Here is a 21,184-nt window from a genome sequence, read left to right as displayed (position 1 = left end):
CATCCTTTTGGTGGTATCGGCCCCAATGCACTTCAATTCTTTACAGAGCATTCACTTAACGTAGTTTGCCCCCCTCATCATATGTTTGTGTGATGCTCCTGACAAGTCAGGACGAGGCCAGGGCAGTCTCCACAGGCGCTCAGGAATCCAGCAGTCCCTTGAGGGCTAAAGAGCTCCGTCACTACCTCCCAGGCCCCGCTGTCAGGACTTCCAGTGGAATTTACTTTTGGCTCCAAGATCCACTACCTGGAGGTCCTTGTCATTGTAGAAAGCTTAAGGGTCCCCCTGTTAGCCCTCCTTGCAACACTAAAAGAACACATTCAAAACAAAATGTATTTTTCTTTTGTTTTTCTTTAGTTTTCTTTTTCTTTATTATATAGGGTGGGTTGAGTGGGGAGCCCAACCACAAAAGAGGTTCTGCCCCACTTCCCGACCCCATATAAAATCTCATGGCCTCACCCTGCCACTTCTGACACAGTAAGGCAATGAACAGAGGCGGAGCCGCCCTCTACCTATAGTAACCTTTTTGGGGGAACGTCCCAGATCCTATCTCGCAGGGAAGCCGCGCTAAGAGTCCATCCTCTGTGTGTCGCCCTGCAGGCCATGGGGCCAGCGGCAGAGCATTGCTACCCCGAGCCTCTGCGGGATGCGAGGCCAAAGATGCTCCTACAAGTACCGTACAAGTGACGTCACACACTAAACAACACTGAAGACTGTTTTGTTGATAAAATACCCCGGACACATTCTGGTACACTGGCACGCAAGATGACAGAGCATGGATGACCGAGCTGGGGACCACGCCCACAAGATTCTGCAATTTCATGTCAATGACACAAGACGTGAACAACACGTTGATGTGGGAAAGAACGTTAGTGGGAGGGGGGCCGGGGTTTAGTTAGTTTGCATTAGTTAAGAGTTTTTCTATAATTCAGATATCCAGACCGCTTGGGTAATCCTATGTACTAGTACGCTAGCTGCAATTTGCACAGACTGCACAACTGTTTACTGTTCACTGCAATTAGAGAATGCTTAATCCTCAAACAAGATGTGGAATACTGTAAACATCATTATATTATGATCCGTTGTACTGAACGTAACTAAAAGACTAATAAAGTGTGTTTAAAAAATATGTATATATATTTTGTTGATAAAACTGCGTCACCAGTTTATTGGCCACACAGTGACCAAACATATAGTTTTGATATGATGTGCACATGATGATGCCATATGTTTAAGTTAACAGGAATTGAATGTATGTTGGTGTGGTGTGGTAAAGCGCTGTTGAGTTGGCAATGCTTTTCTAATTACATAGCTTTGGTGCTATGTTATGGCATGAGAGTACCAGGGTTCGTCTAGGGCAGCGCCCCTCGCCATCACTTATATTGACTCGGTCCTAGGGGCATTGCAGCTACACCTGTTAAAGCATTACCGATGTAGAGGCATGCCATATTGGCAAAGCGGTTTTCCATTACTACTGGCGACCGCGCCTGATGCGCAGAGGTGATCGTTGCTGATCATGGTGCATATGGTGGCCACTAATGTATTCTCGTCTGATGCGGTTACTATTATATCTCTAATAATATTAGTGGCTGGGGAGGATTTTTATTCATCATAAGCAGCTCTTACTACTGGCGACCGCGCCTGATGCGCAGAGGTGATCGTTGCTGATCATCTTGCATATGGTGGCCACTAATGTAATCTCGTCTGATGCGGTTACTATTATATCTCTAATGATATTAGTGGCTGGGGAGGATTTTTATTTATCATAAGCAGCTCTTACTACTGGCGACCGCGCCTGATGCGCAGAGGTGATCGTTGCTGATCATCTTGCATATGGTGGCCACTAATGTTATCTCGTCTGATGCGGTTACTATTATATCTCTAATAATATTAGTGGCTGGGGAGGATTTTTATTCATCATAAGCAGCTCTTACTACTGGCGACCACGCCTGATGCGCAGAGGTGATCGTTGCTGATCATCTTGCATATGGTGGCCACTAATGTAATCTCGTCTGATGCGGTTACTATTATATCTCTAATAATATTAGTGGCTGGGGAGGATTTTTATTCATCATAAGCAGCTCTTACTACTGCCGACCGCGCCTAATGCGCAGAGGTGATTGTTGCTGATCATCTTGCATATGGTGGCCACTAATGTAATTTCGTCTGATGCGGTTACTATTATATCTCTAATAACATTAGTGGCTGGGGAGGATTTTTATTCATCATAAGCAGCTCTTACTACTGGCGACCGCGCCTGATGCGCAGAGGTGATCATTGCTGATCATCTTGCATATGGTGGCCACTAATGTAATTTCGTCTGATGCGGTTACCATTATATCTCTAATAACATTAGTGGCTGGGGAGGATTTTTATTCATCATAAGCAGCTCTTACTACTGGCGACCGCGCCTGATGCGCAGAGGTGATCGTTGCTGATCATCTTGCATATGGTGGCCACTAATGTAATCTCGTCTGATGCGGTTACTATTATATCTCTAATGATATTAGTGGCTGGGGAGGATTTTTATTCATCATAAGCAGCTCTTACTACTGGCGACCGCGCCTGATGCGCAGAGGTGATCGTTGCTGATCATCTTGCATATGGTGGCCACTAATGTAATCTCGTCTGATGCGGTTACTATTATATCTCTAATAACATTAGTGGCTGGGGAGGATTTTTATTCATCATAAGCAGCTCTTACTACTGCCGACCGCGCCTGATGCGCAGAGGTGATCGTTACTGATCATCTTGCATATGGTGGCCACTAATGTAATTTCGTCTGATGCGGTTACTATTATATCTCTAATAACATTAGTGGCTGGGGAGGATTTTTATTCATCATAAGCAGCTCTTACTACTGGCGACCGCGCCTGATGCGCAGAGGTGATTGTTGCTGATCATCTTGCATATGGTGGCCACTAATGTAATTTCGTCTGATGCGGTTACCATTATATCTCTAATAACATTAGTGGCTGGGGAGGATTTTTATTCATCATAAGCAGCTCTTACTACTGGCGACCGCGCCTGATGCGCAGAGGTGATCGTTGCTGATCATCTTGCATATGGTGGCCACTAATGTAATCTCGTCTGATGCGGTTACTATTATATCTCTAATGATATTAGTGGCTGGGGAGGATTTTTATTCATCATAAGCAGCTCTTACTACTGGCGACCGCGCCTGATGCGCAGAGGTGATCGTTGCTGATCATCTTGCATATGGTGGCCACTAATGTAATCTCTTCTGATGCGGTTACTATTATATCTCTAATAACATTAGTGGCTGGGGAGGATTTTTATTCATCATAAGCAGCTCTTACTACTGCCGACCGCGCCTGATGCGCAGAGGTGATCGTTACTGATCATCTTGCATATGGTGGCCACTAATGTAATTTCGTCTGATGCGGTTACTATTATATCTCTAATAACATTAGTGGCTGGGGAGGATTTTTATTCATCATAAGCAGCTCTTACTACTGGCGACCGCGCCTGATGCGCAGAGGTGATTGTTGCTGATCATCTTGCATATGGTGGCCACTAATGTAATTTCGTCTGATGCGGTTACCATTATATCTCTAATAACATTAGTGGCTGGGGAGGATTTTTATTCATCATAAGCAGCTCTTACTACTGGCGACCGCGCCTGATGCGCAGAGGTGATCGTTGCTGATCATCTTGCATATGGTGGCCACTAATGTAATCTCGTCTGATGCGGTTACTATTATATCTCTAATGATATTAGTGGCTGGGGAGGATTTTTATTCATCATAAGCAGGTCTTACTACTGGCGACCGCGCCTGATGCGCAGAGGTGATCGTTGCTGATCATCTTGCATATGGTGGCCACTAATGTAATCTCGTCTGATGCGGTTACTATTATATCTCTAATAACATTAGTGGCTGGGGAGGATTTTTATTCATCATAAGCAGCTCTTACTACTGGCGACCGCGCCTGATGCGCAGAGGTGATCGTTGCTGATCATCTTGCATATGGTGGCCACTAATGTAATCTCGTCTGATGCGGTTACTATTATATCTCTAATGACATTAGTGGCTGGGGAGGATATTTATTCATCATAAGCAGCTCTTACTACTGGCGACCGCGCCTGATGCGCAGAGGTGATCGTTCCTGATCATCTTGCATATGGTGGCCACTAATGTAATCTCGTCTGATGCGGTTACTATTATATCTCTAATAATATTAGTGGCTGGGGAGGATTTTTATTTATCATAAGCAGCTCTTACTACTGGCGACCGCGCCTGATGCGCAGAGGTGATCGTTGCTGATCATCTTGCATATGGTGGCCACTAATGTAATCTCGTCTGATGCGGTTACTATTATATCTCTAATAATATTAGTGGCTGCGGAGGATTTTTATTCATCAAAAGCAGCTCTTACTACTGGCGACCGCGCCTGATGCGCAGAGGTTATCGTTGCTGATCATCTTGTATATGGTGGCCACTAATGTAATCTCGTCTGATGCGGTTACTATTATATCTCTAATGATATTAGTGGCTGGGGAGGATTTTTATTCATCATAAGCAGCTCTTACTACTGGCGACCGCGCCTGATGCGCAGAGGTGATCGTTGCTGATCATCTTGCATATGGTGGCCACTAATGTAATCTCGTCTGATGCGGTTACTATTATATCTCTAATAATATTAGTGGCTGGGGAGGATTTTTATTTATCATAAGCAGCTCTTACTACTGGCGACCGCGCCTGATGCGCAGAGGTGATCGTTACTGATCATCTTGCATATGGTGGCCACTAATGTAATTTTGTCTGATGCGGTTACTATTATATCTCTAATAACATTAGTGGCTGGGGAGGATTTTTATTCATCATAAGCAGCTCTTACTACTGGCGACCGCTCCTGATGCGCAGAGGTGATCGTTGCTGATCATCTTGCATATGGTGGCCACTAATGTAATCTCGTCTGATGCGGTTACTATTATATCCCTAATGATATTAGTGGCTGGGGAGGATTTTTATTCATCATAAGCAGCTCTAACTACTAGCAACCGCGCCTGATGCGCAGAGGTGATCATTGCTGATCATCTTGCATATGGTGGCCACTAATGTAATCTCGTCTGATGCGGTTACTATTATATCTCTAATAATATTAGTGGCTGGGGAGGATTTTTATTCATCATAAGCAGCTCTTACTACTGGCGACCGCGCCTGATGCGCAGAGGTGATCGTTACTGATCATCTTGCATATGGTGGCCACTAATGTAATTTCGTCTGATGCGGTTACTATTATATCTCTAATAACATTAGTGGCTGGGGAGGATTTTTATTCATCATAAGCAGCTCTTACTACTGGCGAGCGCTCCTGATGCGCAGAGGTGATCGTTGCTGATCATCTTGCATATGGTGGCCACTAATGTAATCTCGTCTGATGCGGTTACTATTATATCTCTAATAATATTAGTGGCTGGGGAGGATTTTTATTCATCATAAGCAGCTCTTACTACTGGCGACCGCGCCTGATGCGCAGAGGTGATCGTTGCTGATCATCTTGCATATGGTGGCCACTAATGTAATCTCGTCTGATGCGGTTACTATTATATCTCTAATAATATTAGTGGCTGGGGAGGATTTTTATTTATCATAAGCAGCTCTTACTACTGGCGACCGCGCCTGATGCGCAGAGGTGATCGTTGCTGATCATCTTGCATATGGTGGCCACTAATGTAATCTCGTCTGATGCGGTTACTATTATATCTCTAATAATATTAGTGGCTGAGGAGGATTTTTATTTATCATAAGCAGCTCTTACTACTGGCGACCGCGCCTGATGCGCAGAGGTGATCGTTACTGATCAACTTGCATATGGTGGCCACTAATGTAATTTCGTCTGATGCGGTTACTATTATATCTCTAATAACATTAGTGGCTGGGGAGGATTTTTATTCATCATAAGCAGCTCTTACTACTGGCGACCGCGCCTGATGCGCAGAGGTGATCGTTGCTGATCATCTTGCATATGGTGGCCACTAATGTAATCTCGTCTGATGCGGTTACTATTATATCTCTAATAATATTAGTGGCTGGGGAGGATTTTTATTCATCATAAGCAGCTCTTACTACTGGCGACCGCGCCTGATGCGCAGAGGTGATCGTTACTGATCATCTTGCATATGGTGGCCACTAATGTAATTTCGTCTGATGCGGTTACTATTATATCTCTAATAACATTAGTGGCTGGGTAGGATTTTTATTCATCATAAGCAGCTCTTACTACTGGCGACCGCGCCTGATGCGCAGAGGTGATCGTTGCTGATCATCTTGCATATGGTGGCCACTAATGTAATCTCGTCTGATGCGGTTACTATTATATCTCTAATAATATTAGTGGCTGGGGAGGATTTTTATTCTTCATAAGCAGCTCTTACTACTGGCGACCGCGCCTGATGCGCAGAGGTGATCGTTGCTGATCATCTTGCATATGGTGGCCACTAATGTAATTTCATCTGATGCGGTTACTATTATATCTCTAATAATATTAGTGGCTGGGGAGGATTTTTATTCATCATAAGCAGCTCTTACTACTGGCGACCGCGCCTGATGCGCAGAGGTGATCGTTGCTGATCATCTTGCATATGGTGGCCACTAATGTAATTTCGTCTGATGCGGTTACTATTATATCTCTAATAACATTAGTGGCTGGGGAGGATTTTTATTCATCATAAGCAGCTCTTACTACTGGCGACCACGCCTGATGTGCAGAGGTGATCGTTGCTGATCATCTTGCATATGGTGGCCACTAATGTAATCTCGTCTGATGCGGTTACTATTACATCTCTAATGATATTAGTGGCTGGGGAGGATTTTTATTCATCATAAGCAGCTCTTACTACTGGCGACCGCGCCTGATGCGCAGAGGTGATCGTTGCTGATCATCTTGCATATGGTGGCCACTAATGTAATCTCGTCTGATGCGGTTACTATTATATCTCTAATAATATTAGTGGCTGGGGAGGATTTTTATTTATCATAAGCAGCTCTTACTACTGGCGACCGCGCCTGATGCGCAGAAGTGATCGTTACTGATCATCTTGCATATGGTGGCCACTAATGTAATTTTGTCTGATGCGGTTACTATTATATCTCTAATAACATTAGTGGCTGGGGAGGATTTTTATTCATCATAAGCAGCTCTTACTACTGGCGACCGCGCCTGATGCGCAGAGGTGATCGTTGCTGATCATCTTGCATATGGTGGCCACTAATGTAATCTCGTCTGATGCGGTTACTATTATATCTCTAATGATATTAGTGGCTGGGGAGGATTTTTATTCATCATAAGCAGCTCTAACTACTAGCGACCGCGCCTGATGCGCAGAGGTGATCATTGCTGATCATCTTGCATATGGTGGCCACTAATGTAATCTCGTCTGATGCGGTTACTATTATATCTCTAATAATATTAGTGGCTGGGGAGGATTTTTATTCATCATAAGCAGCTCTTACTACTGGCGACCGCGCCTGATGCGCAGAGGTGATCGTTGCTGATCATCTTGCATATGGTGGCCACTAATGTAATCTCGTCTGATGCGGTTACTATTATATCTCTAATAATATTAGTGGCTGGGGAGGAATTTTATTTATCATAAGCAGCTCTTACTACTGGCGACCGCGCCTGATGCGCAGAGGTGATCATTGCTGATCATCTTGCATATGGTGGCCACTAATGTAATCTCGTCTGATGCGGTTACTATTATATCTCTAATGATATTAGTGGCTGGGGAGGATTTTTATTCATCATAAGCAGGTCTTACTACTGGCGACCGCGCCTGATGCGCAGAGGTGATCGTTGCTGATCATCTTGCATATGGTGGCCACTAATGTAATCTCGTCTGATGCGGTTACTATTATATCTCTAATAACATTAGTGGCTGGGGAGGATTTTTATTCATCATAAGCAGCTCTTACTACTGGCGACCGCGCCTGATGCGCAGAGGTGATCGTTGCTGATCATCTTGCATATGGTGGCCACTAATGTAATCTCGTCTGATGCGGTTACTATTATATCTCTAATGACATTAGTGGCTGGGGAGGATATTTATTCATCATAAGCAGCTCTTACTACTGGCGACCGCGCCTGATGCGCAGAGGTGATCGTTCCTGATCATCTTGCATATGGTGGCCACTAATGTAATCTCGTCTGATGCGGTTACTATTATATCTCTAATAATATTAGTGGCTGGGGAGGATTTTTATTTATCATAAGCAGCTCTTACTACTGGCGACCGCGCCTGATGCGCAGAGGTGATCGTTGCTGATCATCTTGCATATGGTGGCCACTAATGTAATCTCGTCTGATGCGGTTACTATTATATCTCTAATAATATTAGTGGCTGCGGAGGATTTTTATTCATCAAAAGCAGCTCTTACTACTGGCGACCGCGCCTGATGCGCAGAGGTTATCGTTGCTGATCATCTTGTATATGGTGGCCACTAATGTAATCTCGTCTGATGCGGTTACTATTATATCTCTAATGATATTAGTGGCTGGGGAGGATTTTTATTCATCATAAGCAGCTCTTACTACTGGCGACCGCGCCTGATGCGCAGAGGTGATCGTTGCTGATCATCTTGCATATGGTGGCCACTAATGTAATCTCGTCTGATGCGGTTACTATTATATCTCTAATAATATTAGTGGCTGGGGAGGATTTTTATTTATCATAAGCAGCTCTTACTACTGGCGACCGCGCCTGATGCGCAGAGGTGATCGTTACTGATCATCTTGCATATGGTGGCCACTAATGTAATTTTGTCTGATGCGGTTACTATTATATCTCTAATAACATTAGTGGCTGGGGAGGATTTTTATTCATCATAAGCAGCTCTTACTACTGGCGACCGCTCCTGATGCGCAGAGGTGATCGTTGCTGATCATCTTGCATATGGTGGCCACTAATGTAATCTCGTCTGATGCGGTTACTATTATATCCCTAATGATATTAGTGGCTGGGGAGGATTTTTATTCATCATAAGCAGCTCTAACTACTAGCAACCGCGCCTGATGCGCAGAGGTGATCATTGCTGATCATCTTGCATATGGTGGCCACTAATGTAATCTCGTCTGATGCGGTTACTATTATATCTCTAATAATATTAGTGGCTGGGGAGGATTTTTATTCATCATAAGCAGCTCTTACTACTGGCGACCGCGCCTGATGCGCAGAGGTGATCGTTACTGATCATCTTGCATATGGTGGCCACTAATGTAATTTCGTCTGATGCGGTTACTATTATATCTCTAATAACATTAGTGGCTGGGGAGGATTTTTATTCATCATAAGCAGCTCTTACTACTGGCGAGCGCTCCTGATGCGCAGAGGTGATCGTTGCTGATCATCTTGCATATGGTGGCCACTAATGTAATCTCGTCTGATGCGGTTACTATTATATCTCTAATAATATTAGTGGCTGGGGAGGATTTTTATTCATCATAAGCAGCTCTTACTACTGGCGACCGCGCCTGATGCGCAGAGGTGATCGTTGCTGATCATCTTGCATATGGTGGCCACTAATGTAATCTCGTCTGATGCGGTTACTATTATATCTCTAATAATATTAGTGGCTGGGGAGGATTTTTATTTATCATAAGCAGCTCTTACTACTGGCGACCGCGCCTGATGCGCAGAGGTGATCGTTGCTGATCATCTTGCATATGGTGGCCACTAATGTAATCTCGTCTGATGCGGTTACTATTATATCTCTAATAATATTAGTGGCTGAGGAGGATTTTTATTTATCATAAGCAGCTCTTACTACTGGCGACCGCGCCTGATGCGCAGAGGTGATCGTTACTGATCAACTTGCATATGGTGGCCACTAATGTAATTTCGTCTGATGCGGTTACTATTATATCTCTAATAACATTAGTGGCTGGGGAGGATTTTTATTCATCATAAGCAGCTCTTACTACTGGCGACCGCGCCTGATGCGCAGAGGTGATCGTTGCTGATCATCTTGCATATGGTGGCCACTAATGTAATCTCGTCTGATGCGGTTACTATTATATCTCTAATAATATTAGTGGCTGGGGAGGATTTTTATTCATCATAAGCAGCTCTTACTACTGGCGACCGCGCCTGATGCGCAGAGGTGATCGTTACTGATCATCTTGCATATGGTGGCCACTAATGTAATTTCGTCTGATGCGGTTACTATTATATCTCTAATAACATTAGTGGCTGGGGAGGATTTTTATTCATCATAAGCAGCTCTTACTACTGGCGACCGCGCCTGATGCGCAGAGGTGATCGTTGCTGATCATCTTGCATATGGTGGCCACTAATGTAATTTCGTCTGATGCGGTTACTATTATATCTCTAATAACATTAGTGGCTGGGGAGGATTTTTATTCATCATAAGCAGCTCTTACTACTGGCGACCACGCCTGATGTGCAGAGGTGATCGTTGCTGATCATCTTGCATATGGTGGCCACTAATGTAATCTCGTCTGATGCGGTTACTATTATATCTCTAATGATATTAGTGGCTGGGGAGGATTTTTATTCATCATAAGCAGCTCTTACTACTGGCGACCGCGCCTGATGCGCAGAGGTGATCGTTGCTGATCATCTTGCATATGGTGGCCACTAATGTAATCTCGTCTGATGCGGTTACTATTATATCTCTAATAATATTAGTGGCTGGGGAGGATTTTTATTTATCATAAGCAGCTCTTACTACTGGCGACCGCGCCTGATGCGCAGAAGTGATCGTTACTGATCATCTTGCATATGGTGGCCACTAATGTAATTTTGTCTGATGCGGTTACTATTATATCTCTAATAACATTAGTGGCTGGGGAGGATTTTTATTCATCATAAGCAGCTCTTACTACTGGCGACCGCGCCTGATGCGCAGAGGTGATCGTTGCTGATCATCTTGCATATGGTGGCCACTAATGTAATCTCGTCTGATGCGGTTACTATTATATCTCTAATGATATTAGTGGCTGGGGAGGATTTTTATTCATCATAAGCAGCTCTAACTACTAGCGACCGCGCCTGATGCGCAGAGGTGATCATTGCTGATCATCTTGCATATGGTGGCCACTAATGTAATCTCGTCTGATGCGGTTACTATTATATCTCTAATAATATTAGTGGCTGGGGAGGATTTTTATTCATCATAAGCAGCTCTTACTACTGGCGACCGCGCCTGATGCGCAGAGGTGATCGTTGCTGATCATCTTGCATATGGTGGCCACTAATGTAATCTCGTCTGATGCGGTTACTATTATATCTCTAATAATATTAGTGGCTGGGGAGGAATTTTATTTATCATAAGCAGCTCTTACTACTGGCGACCGCGCCTGATGCGCAGAGGTGATCATTGCTGATCATCTTGCATATGGTGGCCACTAATGTAATCTCGTCTGATGCGGTTACTATTATATCTCTAATAATATTAGTGGCTGGGGAGGATTTTTATTCATCATAAGCAGCTCTTACTACTGGCGACCGCGCCTGATGCGCAGAGGTGATCGTTACTGATCATCTTGCATATGGTGGCCACTAATGTAATTTCGTCTGATGCGGTTACTATTATATCTCTAATAACATTAGTGGCTGGGGAGGATTTTTATTCATCATAAGCAGCTCTTACTACTGGCGACCGTGCCTGATGCGCAGAGGTGATCGTTGCTGATCATCTTGCATATGGTGGCCACTAATGTAATCTCGTCTGATGCGGTTACTATTATATCTCTAATGATATTAGTGGCTGGGGAGGATTTTTATTCACCATAAGCAGCTCTAACTACTGGCGACCGCGCCTGATGCGCAGAGGTGATCATTGCTGATCATCTTGCATATGGTGGCCACTAATGTAATCTCGTCTGATGCGGTTACTATTATATCTCTAATAATATTAGTGGCTGGGGAGGATTTTTATTCATCATAAGCAGCTCTTACTACTGGCGACCGCGCCTGATGCGCAGAGGTGATCGTTACTGATCATCTTGCATATGGTGGCCACTAATGTAATTTCGTCTGATGCGGTTACTATTATATCTCTAATAACATTAGTGGCTGGGGAGGATTTTTATTCATCATAAGCAGCTCTTACTACTGGCGACCGTGCCTGATGCGCAGAGGTGATCGTTGCTGATCATCTTGCATATGGTGGCCACTAATGTAATCTCGTCTGATGCGGTTACTATTATATCTCTAATAATATTAGTGGCTGGGGAGGATTTTTATTCATCATAAGCAGCTCTTACTACTGGCGACCGCGCCTGATGCGCAGAGGTGATCGTTGCTGATCATCTTGCATATGGTGGCCACTAATGTAATCTCGTCTGATGCGGTTACTATTATATCTCTAATAATATTAGTGGCTGGGGAGGATTTTTATTCATCATAAGCAGCTCTTACTATTGGCGACCGCGCCTGATGCGCAGAGGTGATCGTTGCTGATCATCTTGCATATGGTGGCCACTAATGTAATCTCGTCTGATGCGGTTACTATTATATCTCTAATAATATTAGTGGCTGGGGAGGATTTTTATTTATCATAAGCAGCTCTTACTACTGGCGACCGCGCCTGATGCGCAGAGGTGATCGTTACTGATCATCTTGCATATGGTGGCCACTAATGTAATTTCGTCTGATGCGGTTACTATTATATCTCTAATAATATTAGTGGCTGGGGAGGATTTTTATTCATCATAAGCAGCTCTTACTACTGGCGACCGTGCCTGATGCGCAGAGGTGATCGTTGCTGATCATCTTGCATATGGTGGCCACTAATGTAATCTCGTCTGATGCGGTTACTATTATATCTCTAATAATATTAGTGGCTGGGGAGGATTTTTATTCATCATAAGCAGCTCTTACTACTGGCGACCGCGCCTGATGCGCAGAGGTGATCGTTGCTGATCATCTTGCTGATCATCTTGCATATGGTGGCCACTAATGTAATCTCGTCTGATGCGGTTACTATTATATCTCTAATAATATTAGTGGCTGGGGAGGATTTTTATTTATCATAAGCAGCTCTTACTACTGGCGACCGCGCCTGATGCGCAGAGGTGATCGTTACTGATCATCTTGCATATGGTGGCCACTAATGTAATTTCGTCTGATGCTGTTACTATTATATCTCTAATAACATTAGTGGCTGGGGAGGATTTTTATTCATCATAAGCAGCTCTAACTACTGGCGACCGCGCCTGATGCGCAGAGGTGATCATTGCTGATCATCTTGCATATGGTGGCCACTAATGTAATCTCGTCTGATGCGGTTACTATTATATCTCTAATAATATTAGTGGCTGGGGAGGATTTTAATTCATCATAAGCAGCTCTTACTACTGGCGACCGCGCCTGATGCGCAGAGGTGATCGTTACTGATCATCTTGCATATGGTGGCCACTAATGTAATTTCGTCTGATGCGGTTACTATTATATCTCTAATAATATTAGTGGCTGGGGAGGATTTTTATTCATCATAAGCAGCTCTTACTACTGGCGACAGCGCCTGATGCGCAGAGGTGATCGTTGCTGATCATCTTGCATATGGTGGCCACTAATGTAATCTCGTCTGATGCGGTTACTATTATATCTCTAATAATATTAGTGGCTGGGGAGGATTTTTATTCATCATAAGCAGCTCTTACTACTGGCGACCGCGCCTGATGCGCAGAGGTGATCGTTGCTGATCATCTTGCATATGGTGGCCACTAATGTAATCTCGTCTGATGCGGTTACTATTATATCTCTAATAATATTAGTGGCTGGGGAGGATTTTTATTTATCATAAGCAGCTCTTACTACTGGCGACCGCGCCTGATGCGCAGAGGTGATCGTTACTGATCATCTTGCATATGGTGGCCACTAATGTAATTTCGTCTGATGCGGTTACTATTATATCTCTAATAACATTAGTGGCTGGGGAGGATTTTTATTCATCATAAGCAGCTCTTACTACTGGCGCCCGCGCCTGATGCGCAGAGGTGATCGTTGCTGATCATCTTGCATATGGTGGCCACTAATGTAATCTCGTCTGATGCGGTTACTATTATATCTCTAATGATGTTAGTGGCTGGGGAGGATTTTTATTCATCATAAGCAGCTCTTACTACTGGCGACCGCGCCTGATGCGCAGGGGTGATCGTTGCTGATCATCTTGCATATGGTGGCCACTAATGTAATCTCGTCTGATGCGGTTACTATTATATCTCTAATAATATTAGTGGCTGGGGAGGATTTTTATTCATCATACGCAGCTCTTACTACTGGCGACCGCGCCTGATGCGCAGAGGTGATCGTTGTTGATCATCTTGCATATGGTGGCCACTAATGTATTCTCGTCTGATGCGGTTACTATTATATCTCTAATGATATTAGTGGCTGGGGAGAATTTTTATTCATCATAAGCAGCTCTTACTACTGGCGACCGCGCCTGATGCGCAGAGGTGATCGTTGCTGATCATCTTGCATATGGTGGCCACTAATGTAATCTCGTCTGATGCGGTTACTATTATATCTCTAATAATATTAGTGGCTGGGGAGGATTTTTATTTATCATAAGCAGCTCTTACTACTGGCGACCGCGCCTGATGCGCAGAGGTGATCGTTACTGATCATCTTGCATATGGTGGCCACTAATGTAATTTCGTCTGATGCGACTACTATTATATCTCTAATAACATTAGTGGCTGGGGAGGATTTTTATTCATCATAAGCAGCTCTTACTACTGGCGACCGCGCCTGATGCGCAGAGGTGATCGTTGCTGATCATCTTGCATATGGTGGCCACTAATGTAATCTCGTCTGATGCGGTTACTATTATATCTCTAATGATATTAGTGGCTGGGGAGGATTTTTATTCATCATAAGCAGCTCTAACTACTGGTGACCGCGCCTGATGCGCAGAGGTGATCATTGCTGATCATCTTGCATATGGTGGCCACTAATGTAATCTCGTCTGATGCGGTTACTATTATATCTCTAATAATATTAGTGGCTGGGGAGGAATTTTATTCATCATAAGCAGCTCTTACTACTGGCGACCGCGCCTGATGCGCAGAGGTGATCGTTACTGATCATCTTGCATATGGTGGCCACTAATGTAATTTCGTCTGATGAGGTTACTATTATATCTCTAATAACATTAGTGGCTGGGGAGGATTTTTATTCATCATAAGCAGCTCTTACTACTGGCGACCGCGCCTGATGCGCAGAGGTGATCGTTGCTGATCATCTTGCATATGGTGGCCACTAATGTAATCTCGTCTGATGCGGTTACTATTATATCTCTAATAATATTAGTGGCTGGGGAGGATTTTTATTCATCATAAGCAGCTCTTACTACTGGCGACCGCGCCTGATGCGCAGAGGTGATCGTTGCTGATCATCTTGCATATGGTGGCCACTAATGTAATCTCGTCTGATGCGGTTACTATTATATCTCTAATAATATTAGTGGCTGGGGAGGATTTTTATTTATCATAAGCAGCTCTTACTACTGGCGACCGCGCCTGATGCGCAGAGGTGATCGTTACTGATCATCTTGCATATGGTGGCCACTAATGTAATTTCGTCTGATGCGGTTACTATTATATCTCTAATAACATTAGTGGCTGGGGAGGATTTTTATTCATCATAAGCAGCTCTTACTACTGGCGACCGCGCCTGATGCGCAGAGGTGATCGTTGCTGATCATCTTGCATATGGTGGCCACTAATGTAATCTCGTCTGATGCGGTTACTATTATATCTCTAATGATATTAGTGACTGGGGAGGATTTTTATTCATCATAAGCAGCTCTTACTACTGGCGACCGCGCCTGATGTGCAGAGGTGATCGTTGCTGATCATCTTGCATATGGTGGCCACTAATGTAATCTCGTCTGATGCGGTTACTATTATATCTCTAATAATATTAGTCGCTGGGGAGGATTTTTATTCATCATAAGCAGCTCTTACTACTGGCGACCGCGCCTGATGCGCAGAGGTGATCGTTGTTGATCATGGTGCATATGGTGGCCACTAATGTATTCTCGTCTGATGCGGTTACTATTATATCTCTAATAATATTAGTGGCTGGGGAGGATTTTTATACATCATAAGCAGCTCTGACTACTGGCGACCGCGCCTGATGCGCAGAGGTGATCGTTGCTGATCATCTTGCATATGGTGGCCACTAATGTAATTTCGTCTGATGCGGTTACTATTATATCTCTAATAACATTAGTGGCTGGGGAGGATTTTTATTCATCATAAGCAGCTCTTACTACTGGCGACCGCGCCTGATGCGCAGAGTTGATCGTTGCTGATCATCTTGCATATGGTGGCCACTAATGTAATCTCGTCTGATGCGGTTACTATTATATCTCTAATGATATTAGTGGCTGGGGAGGATTTTTATTCATCATAAGCAGCTCTTACTACTGGCGACCGCGCCTGATGCTCAGAGGTGATCGTTGCTGATCATCTTGCATATGGTGGCCACTAATGTAATCTCTTCTGATGCGGTTACTATTATATCTCTAATGATATTAGTGGCTGGGGAGGATTTTTATTCATCATAAGCAGCTCTTACTACTGGCGACCGCGCCTGATGCGCAGAGGTGATCGTTGCTGATCATCTTGCATATGGTGGCCACTAATGTAATTTCGTCTGATGCGGTTACTATTATATCTCTAATAACATTAGTGGCTGGGGAGGATTTTTATTCATCATAAGCAGCTCTTACTACTGGCGACCGCGCCTGATGCGCAGAGTTGATCGTTGCTGATCATCTTGCATATGGTGGCCACTAATGTAATCTCGTCTGATGCGGTTACTATTATATCTCTAATGATATTAGTGGCTGGGGAGGATTTTTATTCATCATAAGCAGCTCTTACTACTGGCGACCGCGCCTGATGCTCAGAGGTGATCGTTGCTGATCATCTTGCATATGGTGGCCACTAATGTAATCTCTTCTGATGCGGTTACTATTATATCTCTAATGATATTAGTGGCTGGGGAGGATTTTTATTCATCATAAGCAGCTCTTACTACTGGCGACCGCGCCTGATGCGCAGAGGTGATCGTTGCTGATCATCTTGCATATGGTGGCCACTAATGTAATCTCGTCTGATGCGGTTACTATTATATCTCTAATAATATTAGTGGCTGGGGAGGATTTTTATTTATCATAAGCAGCTCTTACTACTGGCGACCGCGCCTGATGCGCAGAGGTGATCGTTGCTGATCATCTTGCATATGGTGGCCACTAATGTAATCTCGTCTGATGCGGTTACTATTATATCTCTAATAATATTAGTGGCTGCGGAGGATTTTTATTCATCAAAAGCAGCTCTTACTACTGGCGACCGCGCCTGATGCGCAGAGGTTATCGTTGCTGATCATCTTGTATATGGTGGCCACTAATGTAATCTCGTCTGATGCGGTTACTATTATATCTCTAATGATATTAGTGGCTGGGGAGGATTTTTATTCATCATAAGCAGCTCTTACTACTGGCGACCGCGCCTGATGCGCAGAGGTGATCGTTGCTGATCATCTTGCATATGGTGGCCACTAATGTAATCTCGTCTGATGCGGTTACTATTATATCTCTAATAATATTAGTGGCTGGGGAGGATTTTTATTTATCATAAGCAGCTCTTACTACTGGCGACCGCGCCTGATGCGCAGAGGTGATCGTTACTGATCATCTTGCATATGGTGGCCACTAATGTAATTTTGTCTGATGCGGTTACTATTATATCTCTAATAACATTAGTGGCTGGGGAGGATTTTTATTCATCATAAGCAGCTCTTACTACTGGCGACCGCTCCTGATGCGCAGAGGTGATCGTTGCTGATCATCTTGCATATGGTGGCCACTAATGTAATCTCGTCTGATGCGGTTACTATTATATCCCTAATGATATTAGTGGCTGGGGAGGATTTTTATTCATCATAAGCAGCTCTAACTACTAGCGACCGCGCCTGATGCGCAGAGGTGATCATTGCTGATCATCTTGCATATGGTGGCCACTAATGTAATCTCGTCTGATGCGGTTACTATTATATCTCTAATAATATTAGTGGCTGGGGAGGATTTTTATTCATCATAAGCAGCTCTTACTACTGGCGACCGCGCCTGATGCGCAGAGGTGATCGTTACTGATCATCTTGCATATGGTGGCCACTAATGTAATTTCGTCTGATGCGGTTACTATTATATCTCTAATAACATTAGTGGCTGGGGAGGATTTTTATTCATCATAAGCAGCTCTTACTACTGGCGACCGTGCCTGATGCGCAGAGGTGATCGTTGCTGATCATCTTGCATATGGTGGCCACTAATGTAATCTCGTCTGATGCGGTTACTATTATATCTCTAATAATATTAGTGGCTGGGGAGGATTTTTATTCATCATAAGCAGCTCTTACTACTGGCGACCGCGCCTGATGCGCAGAGGTGATCGTTGCTGATCATCTTGCATATGGTGGCCACTAATGTAATCTCGTCTGATGCGGTTACTATTATATCTCTAATAATATTAGTGGCTGGGGAGGATTTTTATTTATCATAAGCAGCTCTTACTACTGGCGACCGCGCCTGATGCGCAGAGGTGATCGTTGCTGATCATCTTGCATATGGTGGCCACTAATGTAATCTCGTCTGATGCGGTTACTATTATATCTCTAATAATATTAGTGGCTGAGGAGGATTTTTATTTATCATAAGCAGCTCTTACTACTGGCGACCGCGCCTGATGCGCAGAGGTGATCGTTACTGATCAACTTGCATATGGTGGCCACTAATGTAATTTCGTCTGATGCGGTTACTATTATATCTCTAATAACATTAGTGGCTGGGGAGGATTTTTATTCATCATAAGCAGCTCTTACTACTGGCGACCGCGCCTGATGCGCAGAGGTGATCGTTGCTGATCATCTTGCATATGGTGGCCACTAATGTAATCTCGTCTGATGCGGTTACTATTATATCTCTAATGATATTAGTGGCTGGGGAGGATTTTTATTCATCATAAGCAGCTCTAACTACTGGCGACCGCGCCTGATGCGCAGAGGTGATCATTGCTGATCATCTTGCATATGGTGGCCACTAATGTAATCTCGTCTGATGCGGTTACTATTATATCTCTAATAATATTAGTGGCTGGGGAGGATTTTTATTCATCATAAGCAGCTCTTACTACTGGCGACCGCGCCTGATGCGCAGAGGTGATCGTTACTGATCATCTTGCATATGGTGGCCACTAATGTAATTTCGTCTGATGCGGTTACTATTATATCTCTAATAACATTAGTGGCTGGGGAGGATTTTTATTCATCATAAGCAGCTCTTACTTCTGGCGACCGCGCCTGATGCGCAGAGGTGATCGTTGCTGATCATCTTGCATATGGTGGCCACTAATGTAATCTCGTCTGATGCGGTTACTATTATATCTCTAATAATATTAGTGGCTGGGGAGGATTTTTATTCTTCATAAGCAGCTCTTACTACTGGCGACCGCGCCTGATGCGCAGAGGTGATCGTTGCTGATCATCTTGCATATGGTGGCCACTAATGTAATTTCATCTGATGCGGTTACTATTATATCTCTAATAATATTAGTGGCTGGGGAGGATTTTTATTCATCATAAGCAGCTCTTACTACTGGCGACCGCGCCTGATGCGCAGAGGTGATCGTTGCTGATCATCTTGCATATGGTGGCCACTAATGTAATTTCGTCTGATGCGGTTACTATTATATCTCTAATAACATTAGTGGCTGGGGAGGATTTTTATTCATCATAAGCAGCTCTTACTACTGGCGACCACGCCTGATGTGCAGAGGTGATCGTTGCTGATCATCTTGCATATGGTGGCCACTAATGTAATCTCGTCTGATGCGGTTACTATTATATCTCTAATGATATTAGTGGCTGGGGAGGATTTTTATTCATCATAAGCAGCTCTTACTACTGGCGACCGCGCCTGATGCGCAGAGGTGATCGTTGCTGATCATCTTGCATATGGTGGCCACTAATGTAATCTCGTCTGATGCGGTTACTATTATATCTCTAATAATATTAGTGGCTGGGGAGGATTTTTATTTATCATAAGCAGCTCTTACTACTGGCGACCGCGCCTGATGCGCAGAAGTGATCGTTACTGATCATCTTGCATATGGTGGCCACTAATGTAATTTTGTCTGATGCGGTTACTATTATATCTCTAATAACATTAGTGGCTGGGGAGGATTTTTATTCATCATAAGCAGCTCTTACTACTGGCGACCGCGCCTGATGCGCAGAGGTGATCGTTGCTGATCATCTTGCATATGGTGGCCACTAATGTAATCTCGTCTGATGCGGTTACTAATATATCTCTAATGATATTAGTGGCTGGGGAGGATTTTTATTCATCATAAGCAGCTCTAACTACTAGCGACCGCGCCTGATGCGCAGAGGTGATCATTGCTGATCATCTTGCATATGGTGGCCACTAATGTAATCTCGTCTGATGCGGTTACTATTATATCTCTAATAATATTAGTGGCTGGGGAGGATTTTTATTCATCATAAGCAGCTCTTACTACTGGCGACCGCGCCTGATGCGCAGAGGTGATCGTTACTGATCATCTTGCATATGGTGGCCACTAATGTAATTTCGTCTGATGCGGTTACTATTATATCTCTAATAACATTAGTGGCTGGGGAGGATTTTTATTCATCATAAGCAGCTCTTACTACTGGCGACCGCTCCTGATGCGCAGAGGTGATCGTTGCTGATCATCTTGCATATGGTGGCCACTAATGTAATCTCGTCTGATGCGGTTACTATTATATCTCTAATAATATTAGTGGCTGGGGAGGATTTTTATTCATCATAAGCAGCTCTTACTACTGGCGACCGCGCCTGATGCGCAGAGGTGATCGTTGCTGATCATCTTGCATATTGTGGCCACTAATGTAATCTCGTCTGATGCGGTTACTATTATATCTCTAATAATATTAGTGGCTGGGGAGGATTTTTATTTATCATAAGCAGCTCTTACTACTGGCGACCGCGCCTGATGCGCAGAGGTGATCGTTGCTGATCATCTTGCATATGGTGGCCACTAATGTAATCTCGTCTGATGCGGTTACTATTATATATCTAATAATATTAGTGGCTGAGGAGGATTTTTATTTATCATA

The sequence above is a fragment of the Triturus cristatus genome, chromosome 11, assembly GCF_964204655.1.
Source record: "Triturus cristatus chromosome 11, aTriCri1.1, whole genome shotgun sequence".
Classification (NCBI taxonomy): Eukaryota; Metazoa; Chordata; class Amphibia; order Caudata; family Salamandridae; genus Triturus; species Triturus cristatus.
The sequence above is the reverse complement of the archived record's forward strand: the minus strand, read 5'-3'. Positions refer to the sequence as shown.